Below are 17,746 nucleotides of genomic sequence, written 5' to 3'. Positions count from 1 at the left end.
TAGAAGGCATTGGAGCTCTGAACTGGTGTTCTGCCTCTCAAATTGGAATTGAATAAAGAAATTTCTTCAAGGCCAGAATGAGCAGAATGACAGATTAGAGTGACCAAAAACTGTTTCACTGGGCAGAAATTATCGAGTGAAGTGAAAAGCCGGGGATGACAATATGATGGATATTACCCAAAGCATGGGAGAAATTACATCAGTACGTGAATTATTTAAATGGTGTCAGCAGCAATGTAACATCTGATTCAGGAGGGACTTACCAACATTGTATTTTAGCTTGAGAGCTGGTTTTATCACCTTCTCCTAACGTACATCAGCCACTGCAACACTGCTGCTTATCTCTGTGTAGAAGTCTGATGTCTGATGCCATTTTTACTACTTGCTCTGCTCTTTAAAAAAGGTGAACATACGTCAGACTTACAGTGAAGTGAAAGGAGTGCCAAGGAACTATTGTATCCAGTCTTAAAGATTTAGCAGCATAAAGTAAAACAATGGTCATTTCATATTTTAGGCAAATGGCTGCCTGTCCCACAAATTTGCTTTTGAATACCTTCACTTTACTTTAGAATGGGAAATTATAAATCATGATACTCTGTAAGAAAGTGTTATTTATGAGACTTTACAAGTAGGGAAAAGTTTACTCAGATTTCCCTGAAGGCCTTATATTCAGCTTTTGTACAAGCATTTAATACATGTTTCTAACACAGTTTAATTAGATTACATTTAGGTTCATAACTAATCTAAAATAGTGTAACAGTTCATTTTTGGAGTATGATGCATATGAGAAAAATCCAAATCTACAAATTTGAAAATTTCCAAAAATGTAGGGATATAATTGGTTTAGTGTGGTTTAGTGTGCATTTAAAAGAATACCGCATAGTTATGGTGTGTTGATTTGTGGAAGAAATTAGTTAATACGACAGTTTTTTGTGCTCTGTAGAAAAACAGTTTGTAATCCTGCTGATACAAATGCAGCCATTTGGTCTCCCTGAGGGTATTTTTTTTTTAACAGTTGTTGTGATGTAAGATGACTTGGATAAAGCTCAGTGCCCTCTGCAAACATAGTTTTGTAGGCAGGGCATATGGGCTCCAGTGATGTGTTTGACAGTTTCCATCACCTGCTAATGGGCCTTTTTATCAGTGGCAGAGCAGCCACTATACAGCGCTGTAATAAAGTTTAGCAGTTTACTCCCCATAGACAACTAAAGAAAGTTCAACAAAATCCCAGACGAAAGCTGAGTATTCACAGGAAGCATATTCTCATTTGTGTTATCTTGGGGAAAACAATGAGATCTTTGGTTTTCACAACGTTTTCAGCTTCAGGTCGATCTCTATGCACCGTGCCACAGTGCATAGGCAGGCTATATTCGACCTATCACCACTGTATCGTTTGCAAACTTAATAATGGTGCAACTTTGGTCAGGAAATCCAGAATCTAGTTACAGGTGAGCGACAGAGTCCTGGAGTTTAGTGACCACCATGAATAGGCAGAAAGTCATGAATCCTGATTTAACAACAAACGTCACCCTTTCATATTAGGAGATGCAGGAGTCCAGGTTAGGTAAAGCGTAGTGCAGGTAGTTGTGACTGCTTTGTCTGTTGACCGAGTTAAATCAAACTTTTCACAGCAGAATGGCGGGGCACAGGAACAATAGTTGTTGTTTTCAGGTACGTAAAAAACAACTGACTGGGTCAGTGACAGCCTAAAAGTGTGGGCGAATACTCAAGTTAGCTGTGTGGCAAATTTAAAACTGATGCTAAAGAACTAGCTCTGTGTAGATCTGTTCAGCCAAGGGGTCCGCCTGACTAAACAGAAGTGGAAAGTTCATCCTCAGTAACAAATCCAGATTACTAAACTGAAAATAGAAAATTGATTAAAATAAATCGCTATCTTTTAATTTCACAGTAATGTTGCTCAACCTTGAATCTTCGACAGGGGTCTTCAATAAGTGATTTCCCTTCTGAAAAACAGAAAACTCAGACATGAGAATAATTTATGCTTTGGCCTGAGATGACAGGTTCTTCTTGTCACTGAGTCTGTAAGATTTCATGAAAAATACATTTGCAGGTTTTTATCTATTTATTTGCTCATTTCAGTCGTACCCCACTTCCCCTTTTTGGCTTTGTTTGTGTATGAATATTGTGTGAATATTCAATTATGTTTAAGTCACATTTCAAATAGATATCATAATATGCAGAGAATGGCTGCGATGTCACTAAAGACATTATCATGTGAGCGGCTGCTCCACTGAAGCCGAAACCATTCACCCAGATAAGAGGATTTTAATGAGACATCCTCAGAAGACAGAGCTGGAATTTGCCAGTTTTCCTTTAATGACAGTACTAGTGTCTCTTTGACTGATTGTTATGGACCATTTCACAAAAGGCCCTTTTCGCCTTTCCAGTTTAAAATCTCCAAACTAATATTGGACTTCCCCTTTATCCTCAGAAACCAAAGGAAGATAAATGCAAGTGAGTGTGGTTATAAAGAGTGCTCTCTGATTCAGAAACAAGTAACTATTTCTGCTTTGCGCCGTTTCAAAACGTCAATTGATTTTTGAGACCAAAATAATTACCAGTAAAAGGATTCTGCATTAAAACCTCTCTATTTTGGTTTCCAATGCAGCAGCTAAAATGTGCATTTTGCACAGGGGTTTTCTCTTGGTGACCACCTCAGACGAGAGAGCCTGCATGTTGCGGTGGATAAATCTGGGAATGTGTGCACGTATGCCTGACTGTATGCTCAGAGCACCTCTGACTGTCTCAGTAACAAAATTAACTGATCCGTAAAATAATTTTATTCATCTCAAAAGCTGAGGAAGATCTGTCCAAATGATGACATGAAGAGATGTTCATGCACACACACAGATTTAAAGGGGAACTCCGGGTCATTTGAAGCGCAATCCCATTGCTAGAGGTTGTCAAATACTGACAGTAGGACACAGACTGGTGCAAATCGGCGCTCCCTGTGCGGCGATTGCGCTGTTTGCGCAGCCTGTCATGCTAGCCAAATACGTGGTGGCCAATGGGCAATAATAAACCTTCCACGTAAAACAACAACTTGCACACTGCAGAAACGTCACACCACTTTATAAACCATCCGACAGTAAAGTCACAAGCCTTACCATCAAAACCATATGCATGGTTCTCACATTACTGGCATGGGGACGTTACAAAACAACTTTATAAACAGCATGTCACTTACCGGTTGTTGGTATGCGCGCGCATGTGAAAGCCCAAAAGAGTCAATGGACGATAATCACATATACAAAGCAATTATCTTCTCTAGAAAAACTGCGTTCCAGTATTTAAAACATTACAACAATATTACTGGGCATGTATATACTTAAGCCAGGGAGGGCTTCAGGCCCAGATGGACTTCTCCAGTGCCTTCAACACCATACAGCCTCCCATACTGAAAGACAAGCTGCTAGGTATGGGTGTGGCCCCCTCCCTGACATCATGGATTATAGACTATTTGTCTGCCAGACCACAGTATGTCAGGATGGGGAAATGTGTTTCTGGAACACTGGAATGCAGCACTGGGGCTCCACAGGGTACTGTTTTGGCTCCTTTTCTTTTCACCCTGTACACATCAGACTTCAGGTACAACTCAGAGTCCTGCCACATTCAGAAGTATTCTGATGATACGGCTGTTGTGGCATGTGTGCGCGGTGGACAGGAGAAGGAGTACAGGGACCTTGTGGAGGCCTTTACTGACTGGACCAAAAATAACTGTTTGCTCCTGAACACCACCAAAACCAAAGAGCTGGTGGTGGACTTCAGGAGATCTAAAACCCCATACCAGTCAGTCTGCATTGATGGAGGGGAGATAGAGACTGTTCAGACCTGCAAATACCTGGGGTTGGAGCTGGATAATAAACTGGAGTGGTCTGCCAACATAGACGCAGTGTACAGGAGGGGCCAGAGCCGTCTCTTTTACCTGAGACGGCTCAGGTCCTTCAATGTCTGCAGTGATATGATGTGCATGTTTTATCACACTATCATTGAGAGTGCACTGTTCTATGCTGCTGTCTGCTGGGGGAGTTGCACTACAGACAGAAACTGTAGGCGCCTGGACAAACTGGTGAAAAAGGCTGGTTCTGTTGTAGGCAGAAGGCTGGACCCTCTCGGTGCTGTGGTGGAGAAACGGATGAGGAGGAAGTTAGATTCTGTGATGGAGAATAATAAACATCCTCTCCACAGCATCCTGACAGGACAGAGGAGCAGCTGCAGTGAGAGGCTCATCTCTCTGCGCTGCAGGACTGAGAGGTTCAGAAGGTCCTTTGTTCCCACAGCCATAAGGCTTTTTAACAGTGACTGCTGACATGTTCTTCTCAAATGTATTGATTGATTGATTTTTATTTATTTGTTTATTTTGCCATTTAGTCATTTATTATTATTTAGTTAGTAGTAGTATTATTATTGTTGTTAATTCAATCATTGTAAATATTTTAAAAAAATGTTGAGCTACTTGACGAATTTGAATTTCCCCCATTGGGGGATAAATAAAGTATTTTTCTATTCTATTCTATTCTATTCTATTCTATTCTATTCTATAAGGATCAGTTCATCTACATTTATCAGCAACATTTGTTTCAATTCATCATCCTAATTTATTCCTTTATTTATTCATTTTTATTCATTTATTGCAGTTATCAAATGCTGTCCTCATCAACCTGATATGACTCAGGCTGCATTTAAAAGCCTTAACTTTGTAGGTTTCTTTCTCTCCTACCATCTGGTCCATGAGTATTCTGTCAGCTGTCAGCTGTTGTAGAGATCTGTTTGCTCAGGGCTAAAGACAAGAATGTCGAATATTCTCCCAGAGCACCAAGTGCTTTTCAGGACACTTTACTATTTGGTGCAGTAAAGGTGGCTGTGGGTACTGCAGCCCCTGAAACCCTGTGTCTATGTCAGTGAACCAGTAGTCATAAGAATAATGTAGCGCAGTAACTCCACTGTATGTAATTAAGCAGGGGAGCTACTTAAATCATTAAATGTGAGAGATTAATTCTAAATTCTTAACTCACCAGTTCTTGGATGAACTTTCAAAGTCACAGAAGGCTTATGGCATAACATCCACGCTATTAACACATTTCATGCTGTCACCTTAATTTGATCGTACCATTCTAATTCCTCCCATATTTCTCTTTTTAAGAAGAGTAGAGAAAGAAGTCCGAAAGGAAGTGCTTCAAAACTTCAAATATATGGTGACCAAGAGGCAACATGATTGGATTTTCAAATCGTTTACACAAAGAAATAGCAGCTCCACTGTCAGGGTGAACCCACACCCAGCACTGGAAAGTAATATTATTTTAGGAACTACCCAAACAGTGATCAAAGGATCAGAACTTATATACACTGCATGGACAGCTTTGCCCTTAGCCCTGTTTCTCCACAATGATGGTGTACAGTATGTTCGTGATGCACGTGATGCAGCTGACAACATCCCTTTCAGTCTCTTGCTGTTTCATGACTTACTCATAAGTAAGACCCTGGAAAATTAAACTTCTTCGCTCGAGAAAGCAACTCAATTAAATGACTAAATTTAGAGCAATCCATTGTTTTCAATAAGAAAACTGTGATGCTCAACTTAGAGCTGTTACATCTCAACCCAGTTGAATAATCAGCTACGAAACCAACGTGCGTTTGCTGAAGGTCACGGCCCGATGAAGTCAAAATAGAAATATTGTGTCCCCTTCCCCTTACTTCAGAGATTATAACTTAGAAAATAACCCAAAATGTCAGTCCCAACAGACAACCTTCACATTATCAGCTTATCAACGCTGAACAGCACGATATAACCATACTGCAGTCGGAGCACATCCTCCTGCCTCACTTTGAAAATCAAATCAAATCAAATCAAATGGGAATCCCATGTGTTGCGCTAAAAAGGTGCAACAGTTAAGACAGGCCAACATTGTTGCAAGACTTAACCATCTCAGTTCATATCTTATTCAGCACTTTGACAGTGACTTTTCTGAGGTTGCTGCCCCAACATACACCAACGAGACTGTGAGCAGGTCTGAGCAGCTGCCTCCGTAGTGCAGGCTTCGAGCATGACCCTCTCAGATAACATGTCTCCAACCTCCCTGCGATGAATAGAAAATTCTTCTAGATTCATGAATTAAATACAGGCCTGTCCAGCGGTCTTGCCGTCATCTAACCCTCTCACCACTGTAAGCTTCTTCCCTCGTGAATTAGGCTGGCAACGATACACACAAGATTCACTGTGTGGGATTTCACCTTTTCCAGAGAGAGGTGTCACACAGAAAAGATAAATACATTCACCCCACACATCAGGCATCTTTATTGCTCCTGTCTAATAGAGATTGTCAACAAGCCTCCCTTTGCTCCGTTATTCTCTTCAACTGTTCTTCTTGTGCATTATTTTGTGCTTCTAGACTTAAACCATCTTTTTTCCCTCCTGTCTCTTGTAAAACCCAACTCATTCACTCATTTCCTCAAGAAGATTTTTAAGAAAAAAACTAAAAACAGATAAATCATCATAATCTAGATTAATGCTGTATTTTTTATACTCTACTCTCTATTTTGACTACTAGTGTTGCTTAACAATGGTGACAGAGTGGAGATTAGCTGTCGTATGCTGATGCTGCCACTGCCTCCTATAAAGATGAATGCATCACACATAATGACTCTGTTTGTGCATACTATATGCTGATATCTTTCTCCATAACTGCAGGGGTGAAAAATTGATTTCTCCATAGATTTAACAATGTTGAAAAAAACAAAAACAAACAACTGTTTTGATAATACAAAATCTCTGAAAAATGTTTTGTTGTTTTCTGAGAGTATTTTCTGTCTTGCTTTGTGAACTTCTGCTTTTTTGTTGGTTTATTCAAAGTTTTGTTGCTTTACATGATTATGTGAACACTAAAACTTGATGTAACTCAATAACTTTAAAAGAAAATGAAAACAGTTTATGGAAATAATCTAATGTGCGTTCTTGTTGACAACATGATAGCAAACCCCCACCGTGCCTAATCACAGTCACCACTTTTTTTGCAAAAGCCTGACTTTTTGAAAATGCATGTGATGCTTCACAGTAATTAGATTGTTTTGCATCCATTTAGACAAATAAGAGAAACATAGTTATAAAATGATAGACCCGTTCTTTACAAGAGTTGGTTGATCATTTCTACATTTCTGACCTATTCCATTCTCCAGTGGTAAACTGATACTCATCAATATATTCCTTCACTAATGCATGTCCCGAATGACAGTTCAGAACACAATTGCCAGTCAACGGGCTTTTCCACATTTATTCTCAGCAAGTGAGTCATCCTTTTGCCCGGCCTCAACTGCCAGTTGGCAGCTGCAGTTATAGACTTACAGGCTGCAGCCTCCATGCAATGACACAGACCATTTCAGCCCTGAATTTATAGAGCTCAGTCTGGTGCTCACTTGGTATATATGGACCAGTCGTCCCCAATACTCAGTGGAACGGAACGGGCAGTTTTTGACTGGAGAGCAGGAGAGGTTGTCTTTGGCAGGTTTTGTCCAGATCTGAAAGGCTGACAGAAAAGGTAGGCTGGGAGAGTAAAGAGAGTGGGATGAGATATCCACATTGCTTAAAGACAGTCCACCCCTGGTGACCCTGTTGTCTGATTGGACTGTCAGGCTGAAATAGAAGTGATTGAGAAGGTGAGAGAGGGATTGGGCATTGGGGTGAAAAGTGGAAAAAGTCTGACCATCCGGCAAAGAAAATAACTCAAAGGAAAGAAAACGCAGACAAAGAGACAAATGATTGAAAACAAGGCATAGAGATCAAGTCTGTTCGATTAGAGGCTGCATGTGGCTGGTTTTATAGGATTTTTTGAAGGAGAGAAGTGGAATAGAGAACAAAAGAAAGAGAAAATGCAGTTTGTGTATAAGTCAGTATCTATTTGGACTTAGTTGGGCAACCTCAGAGTGATCTACTCTCACAGGGGGAAAGAAAAACATTTTCTCTTGGATCTGTCTTTTTAAGACCTTGAAATAAGTCTTAAAAGTTTTCACAGAGATGCAGTCCTACTGCCAGCTGCTGCATGTTCTCATGAGTTATTTAGTGAACTTTGGATTGATGCAGGAGGTGAGAGGGCTGGTGAACACAAGAAGATCCACAATGAATGTGGCTGTGTACATTAATGGTAAAAGTTGTAGGGAGCAGTCAGGTGATGTTGTACTTAAAAGGGCAATTCAGTCAAAAAAAGAGCTGACAAATGCAACGATTCTAACCTGTATCAGCTGATATGCTCAATCTTCAGTTTCATTATGAGTTGGAGAGCATCTTTCTGCTGCTCAACGCAATAAACATGTTCATAACCCTCATGAACATACTGTATGGGACATTAGTACAACATCCTCAACGATGCATTATGTGGTAGTGCCTTCTGTGTGTAAATTGTGTGCTGGCACAAAGGAAACATTACTAATAGAATATCAGATAGCACCTTTGTTTTGGCGACGTCCAACCAAACTACCTGGTTAGAGTTGGGCACCAAAAATAATTGGTAAGGATTAGGAGACTGCATGGTTTTAGCAGCAGGATGTTACCAGAAATAACAGTGGAAGTCCATTTATTTCTCTCCGCTGAATGATTTCTCTCCAAGCTTTTCATTAAAACAGTGGTGCCTTCACATTCTGGGCGAGGAGTCATCACCTTGGTAACCAACTAAGCTAGTTACGCTCACAGAAAGTACATCAGATGAACAACACTATACAGGAAATAAAGGGGAAGGTAATTGTCACTGGTGGTGCAGACACATCATTTCTGCATATTAGACGCCCTGACAAAACTATCGAGCGTCAGGAAGTCCTGCTCATTTCAACCAGGATGTCACAGATGATCTGAGAACACAAGAACCCAACTGAGAATGGACAGACTGAAGAAAGTCAATCTTAGCAGTTCCAAGATTGTTTATTGCTTTAAAGGTAGGGTAGGAGATCCTGGATTTTGAGTCCAGCGAAGCTGCATTTTGAAAATACACAGGTAAAAAGACCCAACCCTTTTCTTCACTTTCCCCCCCGAAGGCACGCCTGTAGAGTACATGAACGCGCACGAGCACGAAGGTGCACGAGCGCTGTTCTGACAGCAAGCATCGATCGTTGCCGTATTTAGTATTTAGTATTTAGTTTATGCTAACTATGCGTTTAATAATGCTAGGTGCTAGCCAAGCTGGCTCTAGTTTAGCTTCCTGCCAAGCTTCTGGACGCGTAATTCGTTCACGGAGCAGGGTACGCGCACAGGGGGAAGGAGGGGGAGGGAGGAGCAGATTGCAGTTTGATAGACTGCATCAGAATACTGTTTTTCCTAGATTGTACGTTCTAGAGGCCACTAAAACTTTTCATATTTGTGTCAAAACTTTTAATTAATTGGTTGCAATGGGGGTGTGAAGAGTATTTCAAGCAATATGTAAAAAAATGTTCCAGAAAAAGATCCCCTACCCCGCCTTTAAGTGATTGGGTGGATTGCAGATATTCAGGATGCAGGGCTTGGAGAATTAGGCAGAGCATGAGTTGGGAATTCTGGAAGCTGAGGCACACAAAAGTTAGCTAAAAGCATAACTGATTCATAAAACAAGCAATGGTTTGACCAAGATATACATATATACATATATATATATATATATATATATTTATTTTTTTTTTTTTTTCATGATGACAGTGTTATAAACATAGCCGAAATAATTTGAAAAAATAGTCTCGTGTGAAATGTTTCGGTCTTATTTGAACCTGTTCTATCAGCTTTGCAGAGCTTTTTTTTCATAAGCCCTGTCACAGATGATCTCCCTAAAAATGACCTTGTGCCAAAAAGCACATCCTGTGTGGTAAATCATTAAGATATTTACCTGCGATTAAAGATGGTCTTTCTGCATGAGAAGCTTCGGATGTGGCCCTAAGTACACTGATAGCAAGCATCAGACGATGTTTGATAAATGATTCAACACTTGGCTAATCAATTCTCCTGACTTGCAGGCTGTTGCTGTGGATTAATTCCATGACTCGTGAGTCGTGTCCTGGAAAGTGTTGCGTTTGTTGGCAAACATACTTGCGGGAGGCTTGGGCTGATCTCTTTGTACAATCTTTTTGATCTTCACAAATGAGACAAATGCAGCAGCAAAGACTCCTAATAAACAATACTGGGTCTTCCACATAGTTTCTCAGAAAAATGAACATCATTGTTGTCAGTACCAATTATTTATCTAGGAGAGAAATTAGGATCATTCAAGAGAAAATAAAGGAGCAGCATTGAATATCAAGGTTATTTTGCACTATAATTAACTGTTGTCTATTTACAATGAACTTACAGCGGTATCTTGTGAATAACTGGGGATTAACCAACATCTAACCAACACTTGTGTGTCTGCTGTAAACTTGAGTCATCATGGGGAGGGGCTGTGAGGGAAGTTTTGGATTTGTCATAACGAAGACGATGGGTGTCATATTGTTTGTCTGTTCCAATATGTTTCTCAAATTGTCACTTATATAATTTCTTCAATCGCTGTCTTCGTAAGGATAGGTGCATCTACAACAATTTGCTGCTTTTAGGGAAACATTTGGCATGTGTGTGAGAATCAGAGATCGAAATCGTATAATATTACCCATTTGTCACATCGCCTTTGGTTAACATTTATCGGGATTTGGTTCAGAGTAAATGTTGTCTTTGAACAGTACAGTGATAAGTCGTAAGGAGTAGCGTTCAAATAAAGATTTTAAAAAATACTGCTGTGGTTTCAGTGAATTAAAAAATCTAATAGGTGAGAATATAAAATATTGTACAAATTATTAAGGAATGCTGCACTTTTGAATGTATTGCACTCAAAATTAGCATTGAAAAAATGTATTCATTGGTTTATTTCTTGGGCATTTATGGAAATTAGATACAAAAATCAAAGATTTTATTGCACCAAGACACTTTAACATACAGGGTAGATGGTTTAGAATTATTTAAAACCTACAGTTGTTTCCCTGTTCATTTACTGCAATCCTATATACAGCAGTATGTCATTAAAATGAATTACAGCAGAAGCACAGAAGTATTGACATCTCTGTTATCTGCATTATGCTGTAATTTTGCTGAAGAATCCTTTAGAATGTGTGATTTCTGTAGGATGACAATATAATTACATAGAATTGCTGGCTGAGCTGCTGTATATTCGGAACAACTCAATGATTACTGTTATTCTTCATGGGACAGAGTGACACAAAATTGGACAGGGGTGTGTGTTTAAAGCAGGATAACAGCCACTGCTGCTATAGTGCTCATTGCCTGGATTGCATTGGGCTGAACATATAAATCAGGGTGGCATGTTGCTGTCATGTCTCACTGCTATAATCTCACGCTTTGACTGTTCTAAATTGATCTCATTTGAGGTGGTTAAAGCTTCTCTGTGTACTGACTGACACATCTGTTGCCTGCATTGTCAGAGCTTAATTACTTGTCACTACTATGTGACACAGAGTTACCCTTGGAAACACTGTCTCTTTCTTCCATCACCTCTGAGACTTGATGAAATGAACGTTGGAGTTGTCTGTAGCTGAAAGTAGAACACAAAACTACATGTTTTCTGACATACTTTTCCACTCTTTTTGGTACAGAAATTTAAACAATGATACAGTGTGCATGTGCATGTGTTATGCAATATTCTGCACGGTGATATCTTAACCACATATGGCCTTTGTACCCTATTGTAACCCATTGTGAGGAAAGTGTGAGGAAAAGTATTGTGAAGCTGAATAAGAACAAATGAAAACAGATGATATGTTTTAAATTATAGCTTGAGGATCACATTGATTACACTGAACATAATGTTCATGCCTTACAAAATATGTCATCTATGGTCAGTTGTAAAATAAATTTTGATTATGACATTCAGTGGTGCTTCCAGAGATTTTGCAAAGCTCAATTAATTATCTGCAGGTTCATAAGCAGTGCATGGGCATGACATTGGTATATTGTTTTTTTTTCTCACATTAATTGCCACAAAGTAAATGAACACATGTACCAAAGAGCTGAACCATTTTTTTGCGCATTGTATTTGTTAATGGGAGATTAACACCCAAGCTGTTAACAAGGACAACCTGTAAAATGCACCTCTAATCTAAATTACATAAACCTTTTTTTCCTGACTCGATGAGATAAAAATTACAACTAAACAACTGAGTTGTAGACATCGAGGACTGCAGCTCCTGTATTTTGATGTAGGCTACAGTCGCAGCAGATAGAAGACTACTTATCTGAGATGATGATCCTCCCTTGAATCTCCTAAATGGGTTCTTCCTTCCACAGCTGCCTCATTTGAATATGAAAGGGCAGTGGAGGCATATTTCTGGATTGATTCTGACGAGATTGTAAGAGGAATCATTTGTCATGTTGAGTCTCAGCGTCGAGGGCCTTTGCGATCCATCTTGATAACAGGACATCAACACATTATAAATCTTTATTATTATTTATTAATTAGGCCTTTTTATACAGTATATTCATTTCACTTGAGTATGAACTGCAAGGTCCAGTAGAGCTAAATACATTCTGGCATTTGCAATAGCAAATTAAACAACAATGCTGCCAAAAAACAGGGAAATAAGAAATAATAAGAAAAATAACAACAAAATGAAATGATAAAAGTAAATAAAAATGTAATTGTCCCAAACTGGTCTGATGAGTCAATGACCTGCTCCTAAGATTGGAAATTCAATTAGCACATTGAATTAACACATTGAATTTCTGTGTTCATTTTTAGCGCTGTGTTTTCGGGAAGCATCTCAACAGTTTTATCACTGTGAAAGTAACAAAACAAACTGTTAACAGCATGTGGATCATCTCAGTCAGCTGAACTGTGAAAAAGATTCTGGAAACAATCAGGCGCTTCTCATACAGTTAAGCCTTCATTCACTGGTTAATGCCTGTCATGTGAACTCTGAAAACGTCATTTTGAAGATATCTCAGATCCTGTGATTGTAATTCATGGCTGTCAGTCCTTCTGATTGGCTCTGAATGTGCTTGCAGGCCCATTACGTGTGCTTAGCTGGAAGAAGGATGAACGTGGCATCTGATGTTGTTTCCTGTGTAAGAGCTGGTCTCCTCTCTCATCTCAGTTTACTGTCTTCTGGGTCTGTTTCCTATTCTCTACAGCCTCTTTAATTCAATGTTGAAAAGTGTTTGCTCTCTGTGATGTAATTATTTTAGCCCACTGCCAAGACATAACATGATTTTCTGTCTTAGAGCAATTTTAGACAGCAAATTTCAAGCTTTCCTGCTGTGCTTGATCTGTCTTTGAGCGAGTGTGCACTAAAAGAATCTCTTCTACCTCTTAGATGTGAGGCATGGGATTTCATAAATCACCTCACATTTCTCTTTTTTCTGTCTCAGTTTTGAATCTGAGGTGGTGTACTGAAAGATGGTGCAGTTTGATCCGGGGCTTTATAGGGGTGTATTTCAGTACCCTTTGTGTGCTACAGAGCCATTGGTTACTGGAACTGCTTGAGGACTGGATGTGTGACACTGTGCTGAAAGAATGTCTCAAGGTGACAAATAGAGATATTATCTGTTTCGTAATATGAGCAAAGTAATTCCTGCAACAGAATTCATGTGAACTGTGAGTTTTCAGTCTTAATTAGAACAAAACAGAACTCTTTTTATATCAACCAAAGACCCCAAAACCCCAAACTCCCTTCCTTACTCTGTTTTCAACTCCAGCAGCCTCATGAGTGTGCTGAGCAGAAAGCACAGAACTGAAACACAAGCTAGCTTGTGTGGGTGGAGGAGGCCAGGGGAAGAAACTATTTTGCTGTCAGACAAACAAGTAGGATATCTCACACATTGCATTTCGATGGATTAGATAGTTATCCCATTTCTTTCCAAGTAAATAAAATAATCTGTAATGAAAATTAAAAATCCCTAAAGTTTAAACTGTGCCAGGAAATAAATGGCTCTTTTCAACTCATATAAGATGAACAGAGTAGATTCTGTTCTCTGCACATCTATCTGTTTGTGCTTACATAGGTAAGCATAGTTATAGGTATATATATATCAAAAGGTTTTCCACCATCCTTGCAAAAGCAGCTCACACCGCTCTAATTTATACCCACTACAAAATTACAAAGATAACAATGTTTAATATGAGACATCTTATTGTGATTTGAAAAATTAAGAATATGATCATTTTGAATTGGACACTGTGGGAGAAGGATGTCATGACATTCTCATGACATCTGGCCCAGTTACATCGTGTGCCTTGTTGACTGGTTCGGATGAATATTGTTGATAGTTAGAATGAACATTAGGCGCCTCCAGAGAGAGACATGTACGCTTGTTATGATAAGACGGTATGAGAAGGTGTCGCGAAGCACATTCTGCGGACATTTTGTACATTCTGTATGCATATTTGCTGTGACAGTTTGTTCAGTAAAACTCCCCAATGGACTGCTGACCGACGCGTGATTCGACTCTAATTTCTCCACAACAACACCAGCAGTACGTTTCCCAAAGGTTGGGAAAGGCAAGGCAAGGCAAGGCAAGGCAAGGCAAGGCAAGGCAAGGCAAGGCAAGGCAAGGCAAGGCAAGGCAAGGCAAGGCAAGGCAAGGCAAGGCAAGGCAAGGCAAGGCAAGGCAAGGCATCTTTATTTATATAGCGCATTTCATACCACAGGCAACTCAATGTGCCTGTAACAAGAGGTAACAAGAGACTGTAAATTTAGAGAAAAAAAGAAAACAAAACGAATCTTAACTTATTTAGAAATGAGGTTGTAATGAAAACCAGAAGAGAAAAACTCTCTGAAACAGGGCTACATCCGTTACACGTCACTGGAAGCTAATACAGTCTTAGACCCGCTCACCCTAATGAAACTGACTGGGAAATTATGCCTGCACCTTAGATTCAATACGTTTAATCTCAGACATCATAAACTTCCCAAAATGTGTTCCTACAAAAGCTGAATTCATGTGGTTTGCAAAGAGAACAAAAATATTCAACTCTTCTCACTTAATCCCTGAGATGATACAGATCGACACACCGACAACTTGGGACACGTCACCTTCAGGGTCACCTTCTGTTTTTGTACAACACAATCTGTTACATAAATGTTGATGTTGCTACCACATATTTTATAAACTTGAATTCATGTCTGCAGTTGTTCTTTTCAACCTCTATTACTATTAGCTGAATATTTCAAAGGTTCCAATTATTAAGTAGTAATGCCTCTGGCTAATGATTCCAACCAAGCCTTTCCAACTATTTCAGCTGTTCATGTTACACTTCATAAATCCACTCAACCACTCCATTTGTATATTTTAGTTTGGCTTAACTGGATGTAACCATTGACTCAGTCGATGGCCATATTCTGCATTGGGAATTTACTATGATCAGCATCAATTTGTGATCCAATTTGAGTGTTTTTGATAGAAAATAACAGAAATAATTCAGCATTCTTCTCAAAATTACAACATTTTCATTTTGAAAGTTGAGCATGAACGTAGAAGGAGTACTCTGAATCTATAATAAGTGATCAATTCCATGCTGCCCAGAGGCAAAGCTTCCAGAAAAGTTTGCTTTTGGACTGAGAAAACTTTATAATTCCTCACATATTGACATTTTCTGTCTGTTTGTCTTCACGTAGTCTTCAGTTAAATTCACCCGGACTTCTCTCCCTCAAGTGCGTTCCTAGATGAAACCAAGGGAATAAATGGCCAAACGAGACCTCTTATGCGTTTCACTCATTCCTTTCTTTTTTTGCAAAACAGATGTAAGGTACATTCAAAGCAGAGGCAGATACAACGTAAGGCTTCTAAAATGTCGTTTATGGATATTAGGCTTCATAATGCTCATTCACTGGAGGTCTTTTGATCCTCTTATGTATGAGTCACTTCTTGTGACGTTGTGACAAATGTTATGCCCAAAATTTTTTAATTACTCTTACAAAATCGCTGATGGTGAGAGGTTTATTTATGCTCAGGATTACCAGTGCATGAATAAATTACTGTGTAGTGGAATAATTGCAAAAAAGGTTTAAGCTCGACTGTGTCAGAGGGGCGTGGAGTCATTGTGAAGCATTCACAAGAGGTATAATGTCCAGTGTGCTTAAGTTATTATGATATTCAATTAGACAGAAGACGTAAGAGCGTAATGAAAATATTGAGGAACTCAAGGAGGTGATGAGCTGAGCTCAAAGGAGACAGTCAGTAAACTTCAGTGCCCATATTTTCTTCTGCTAAACTGCTATTACTGTACCTCAAACATCTGAGACCGTAGGTGATTATTTTAGTCTGAGGGAACAGATGACTCATTGTGTTACTCTGATATTCTTCACCAAGGCTGTGGGATATAGCAAGATATGAATTTCAAAGTAATCATCTTTGTCATAGCAGAGTCAAGCAGGCTTTTCATGGCCCTTGATCACAACTAGTATATCAAATGGAAAAGACACACACAAATGGAAAAGCTCTACCCTCGACGAAAACAGCCAGAACACCCACTCAGGAAAAAAAACACCAATACTGTCTGAGACAGACATTGTGAGAGGCATGCACAGAAGCACCCCCTCTATGCACAGTCTTAATACATATATAGTTATTTTTCTATTTTTCAAGAAAAGAAACTCTCATTTATTTGGGTTGACATTGTGCAGTTGGTGATAACATTAGTCTTTGTGCCTCAGGCCAATTAGGGTAGAAAAAAATCTTATCCGAACTCCACTTCCCCCTCTTAGGATGTCCCCTGCTGGACTCAAGCACCTTTTGTAGGATGCCAAGCTTTGAATTCCCCCACAGATGTTGCTTCAAAAAATCTCAGTGTGGGACCTGCTCCATCTCCTTCTGAGGCATTGAAGACGGCAGTAAAAACCTTTATGAAAATATCGCCCAAATTTTTCATTTCCATGTCTGCCAAGCAGCAAGTTTTGTATTTTAATAGCGCAAATCTGTGAAATCCTTCTCAATAGTTTTGGGGAGTGAATCTTAAGGGGTATTTTGACCAACAGCTTCCCAGAACTTCAAAGATCCAGAATTTTTTACCAACCACTAAAACAGTGATACTTACTGTTTTTTTCACAAGAGCCACATTGGCAGAGCAAAATCAAGGGAAGAGCCACTTTTACGACAACATACTGCAAGAGGAGATTTATTTTGGTGAGAATACATATTCAGCAGATTGCCTTATTTTGCATTGTTCATTTTTTTGAGTCCACATAATTTAACTAATTGTTTCTAAATTTATAAATATTATATTCTGCTGTTTAAGTGTCATCTGGAACAATATAATATGGCGTACTTTACGTGCAGGTAATGTGAGTGATGATTGAGATTGGCAGAGTGATATGTAAGATGTGAGAGTTGACGTTTTGTGTTTTGGTCGGACATTAAAGTTATAGTTCGCCTCTTTTGACATGAAGCTATATGACATCCCATATTAGCAATATAATTTATGAACATTGACTTACCCCCCGCTGCGTTTCACAGCTCTCTTGTCATAATCGGGGCAACCTCTCATTCTGGAGTGGTGCACTTAAAGTTAACAGATTTTATGAGCTATTAAGTATATTCAACCTGGAATAACTGAGACAGAAAGGTGGAAATAAAAGTCTGGAAAGTCTTGATGACTCAGGGAAGTTTTAAAAGTACAACCTCTCTACAGGGGCCATCTCACTCACATTCACTTCTAGGGTCAGTTTAGAATCACCAATTAACCTAATTTTCCCGTTTTTGGATGGTGGAAGGAAGCTGGTCCTCTGGATGTTTCCCTTC

This window comes from Odontesthes bonariensis, chromosome 21, assembly GCF_027942865.1.
Source record: "Odontesthes bonariensis isolate fOdoBon6 chromosome 21, fOdoBon6.hap1, whole genome shotgun sequence".
NCBI lineage: Eukaryota > Metazoa > Chordata > Actinopteri > Atheriniformes > Atherinopsidae > Odontesthes > Odontesthes bonariensis.
This window is presented reverse-complemented; position numbering follows the sequence as displayed.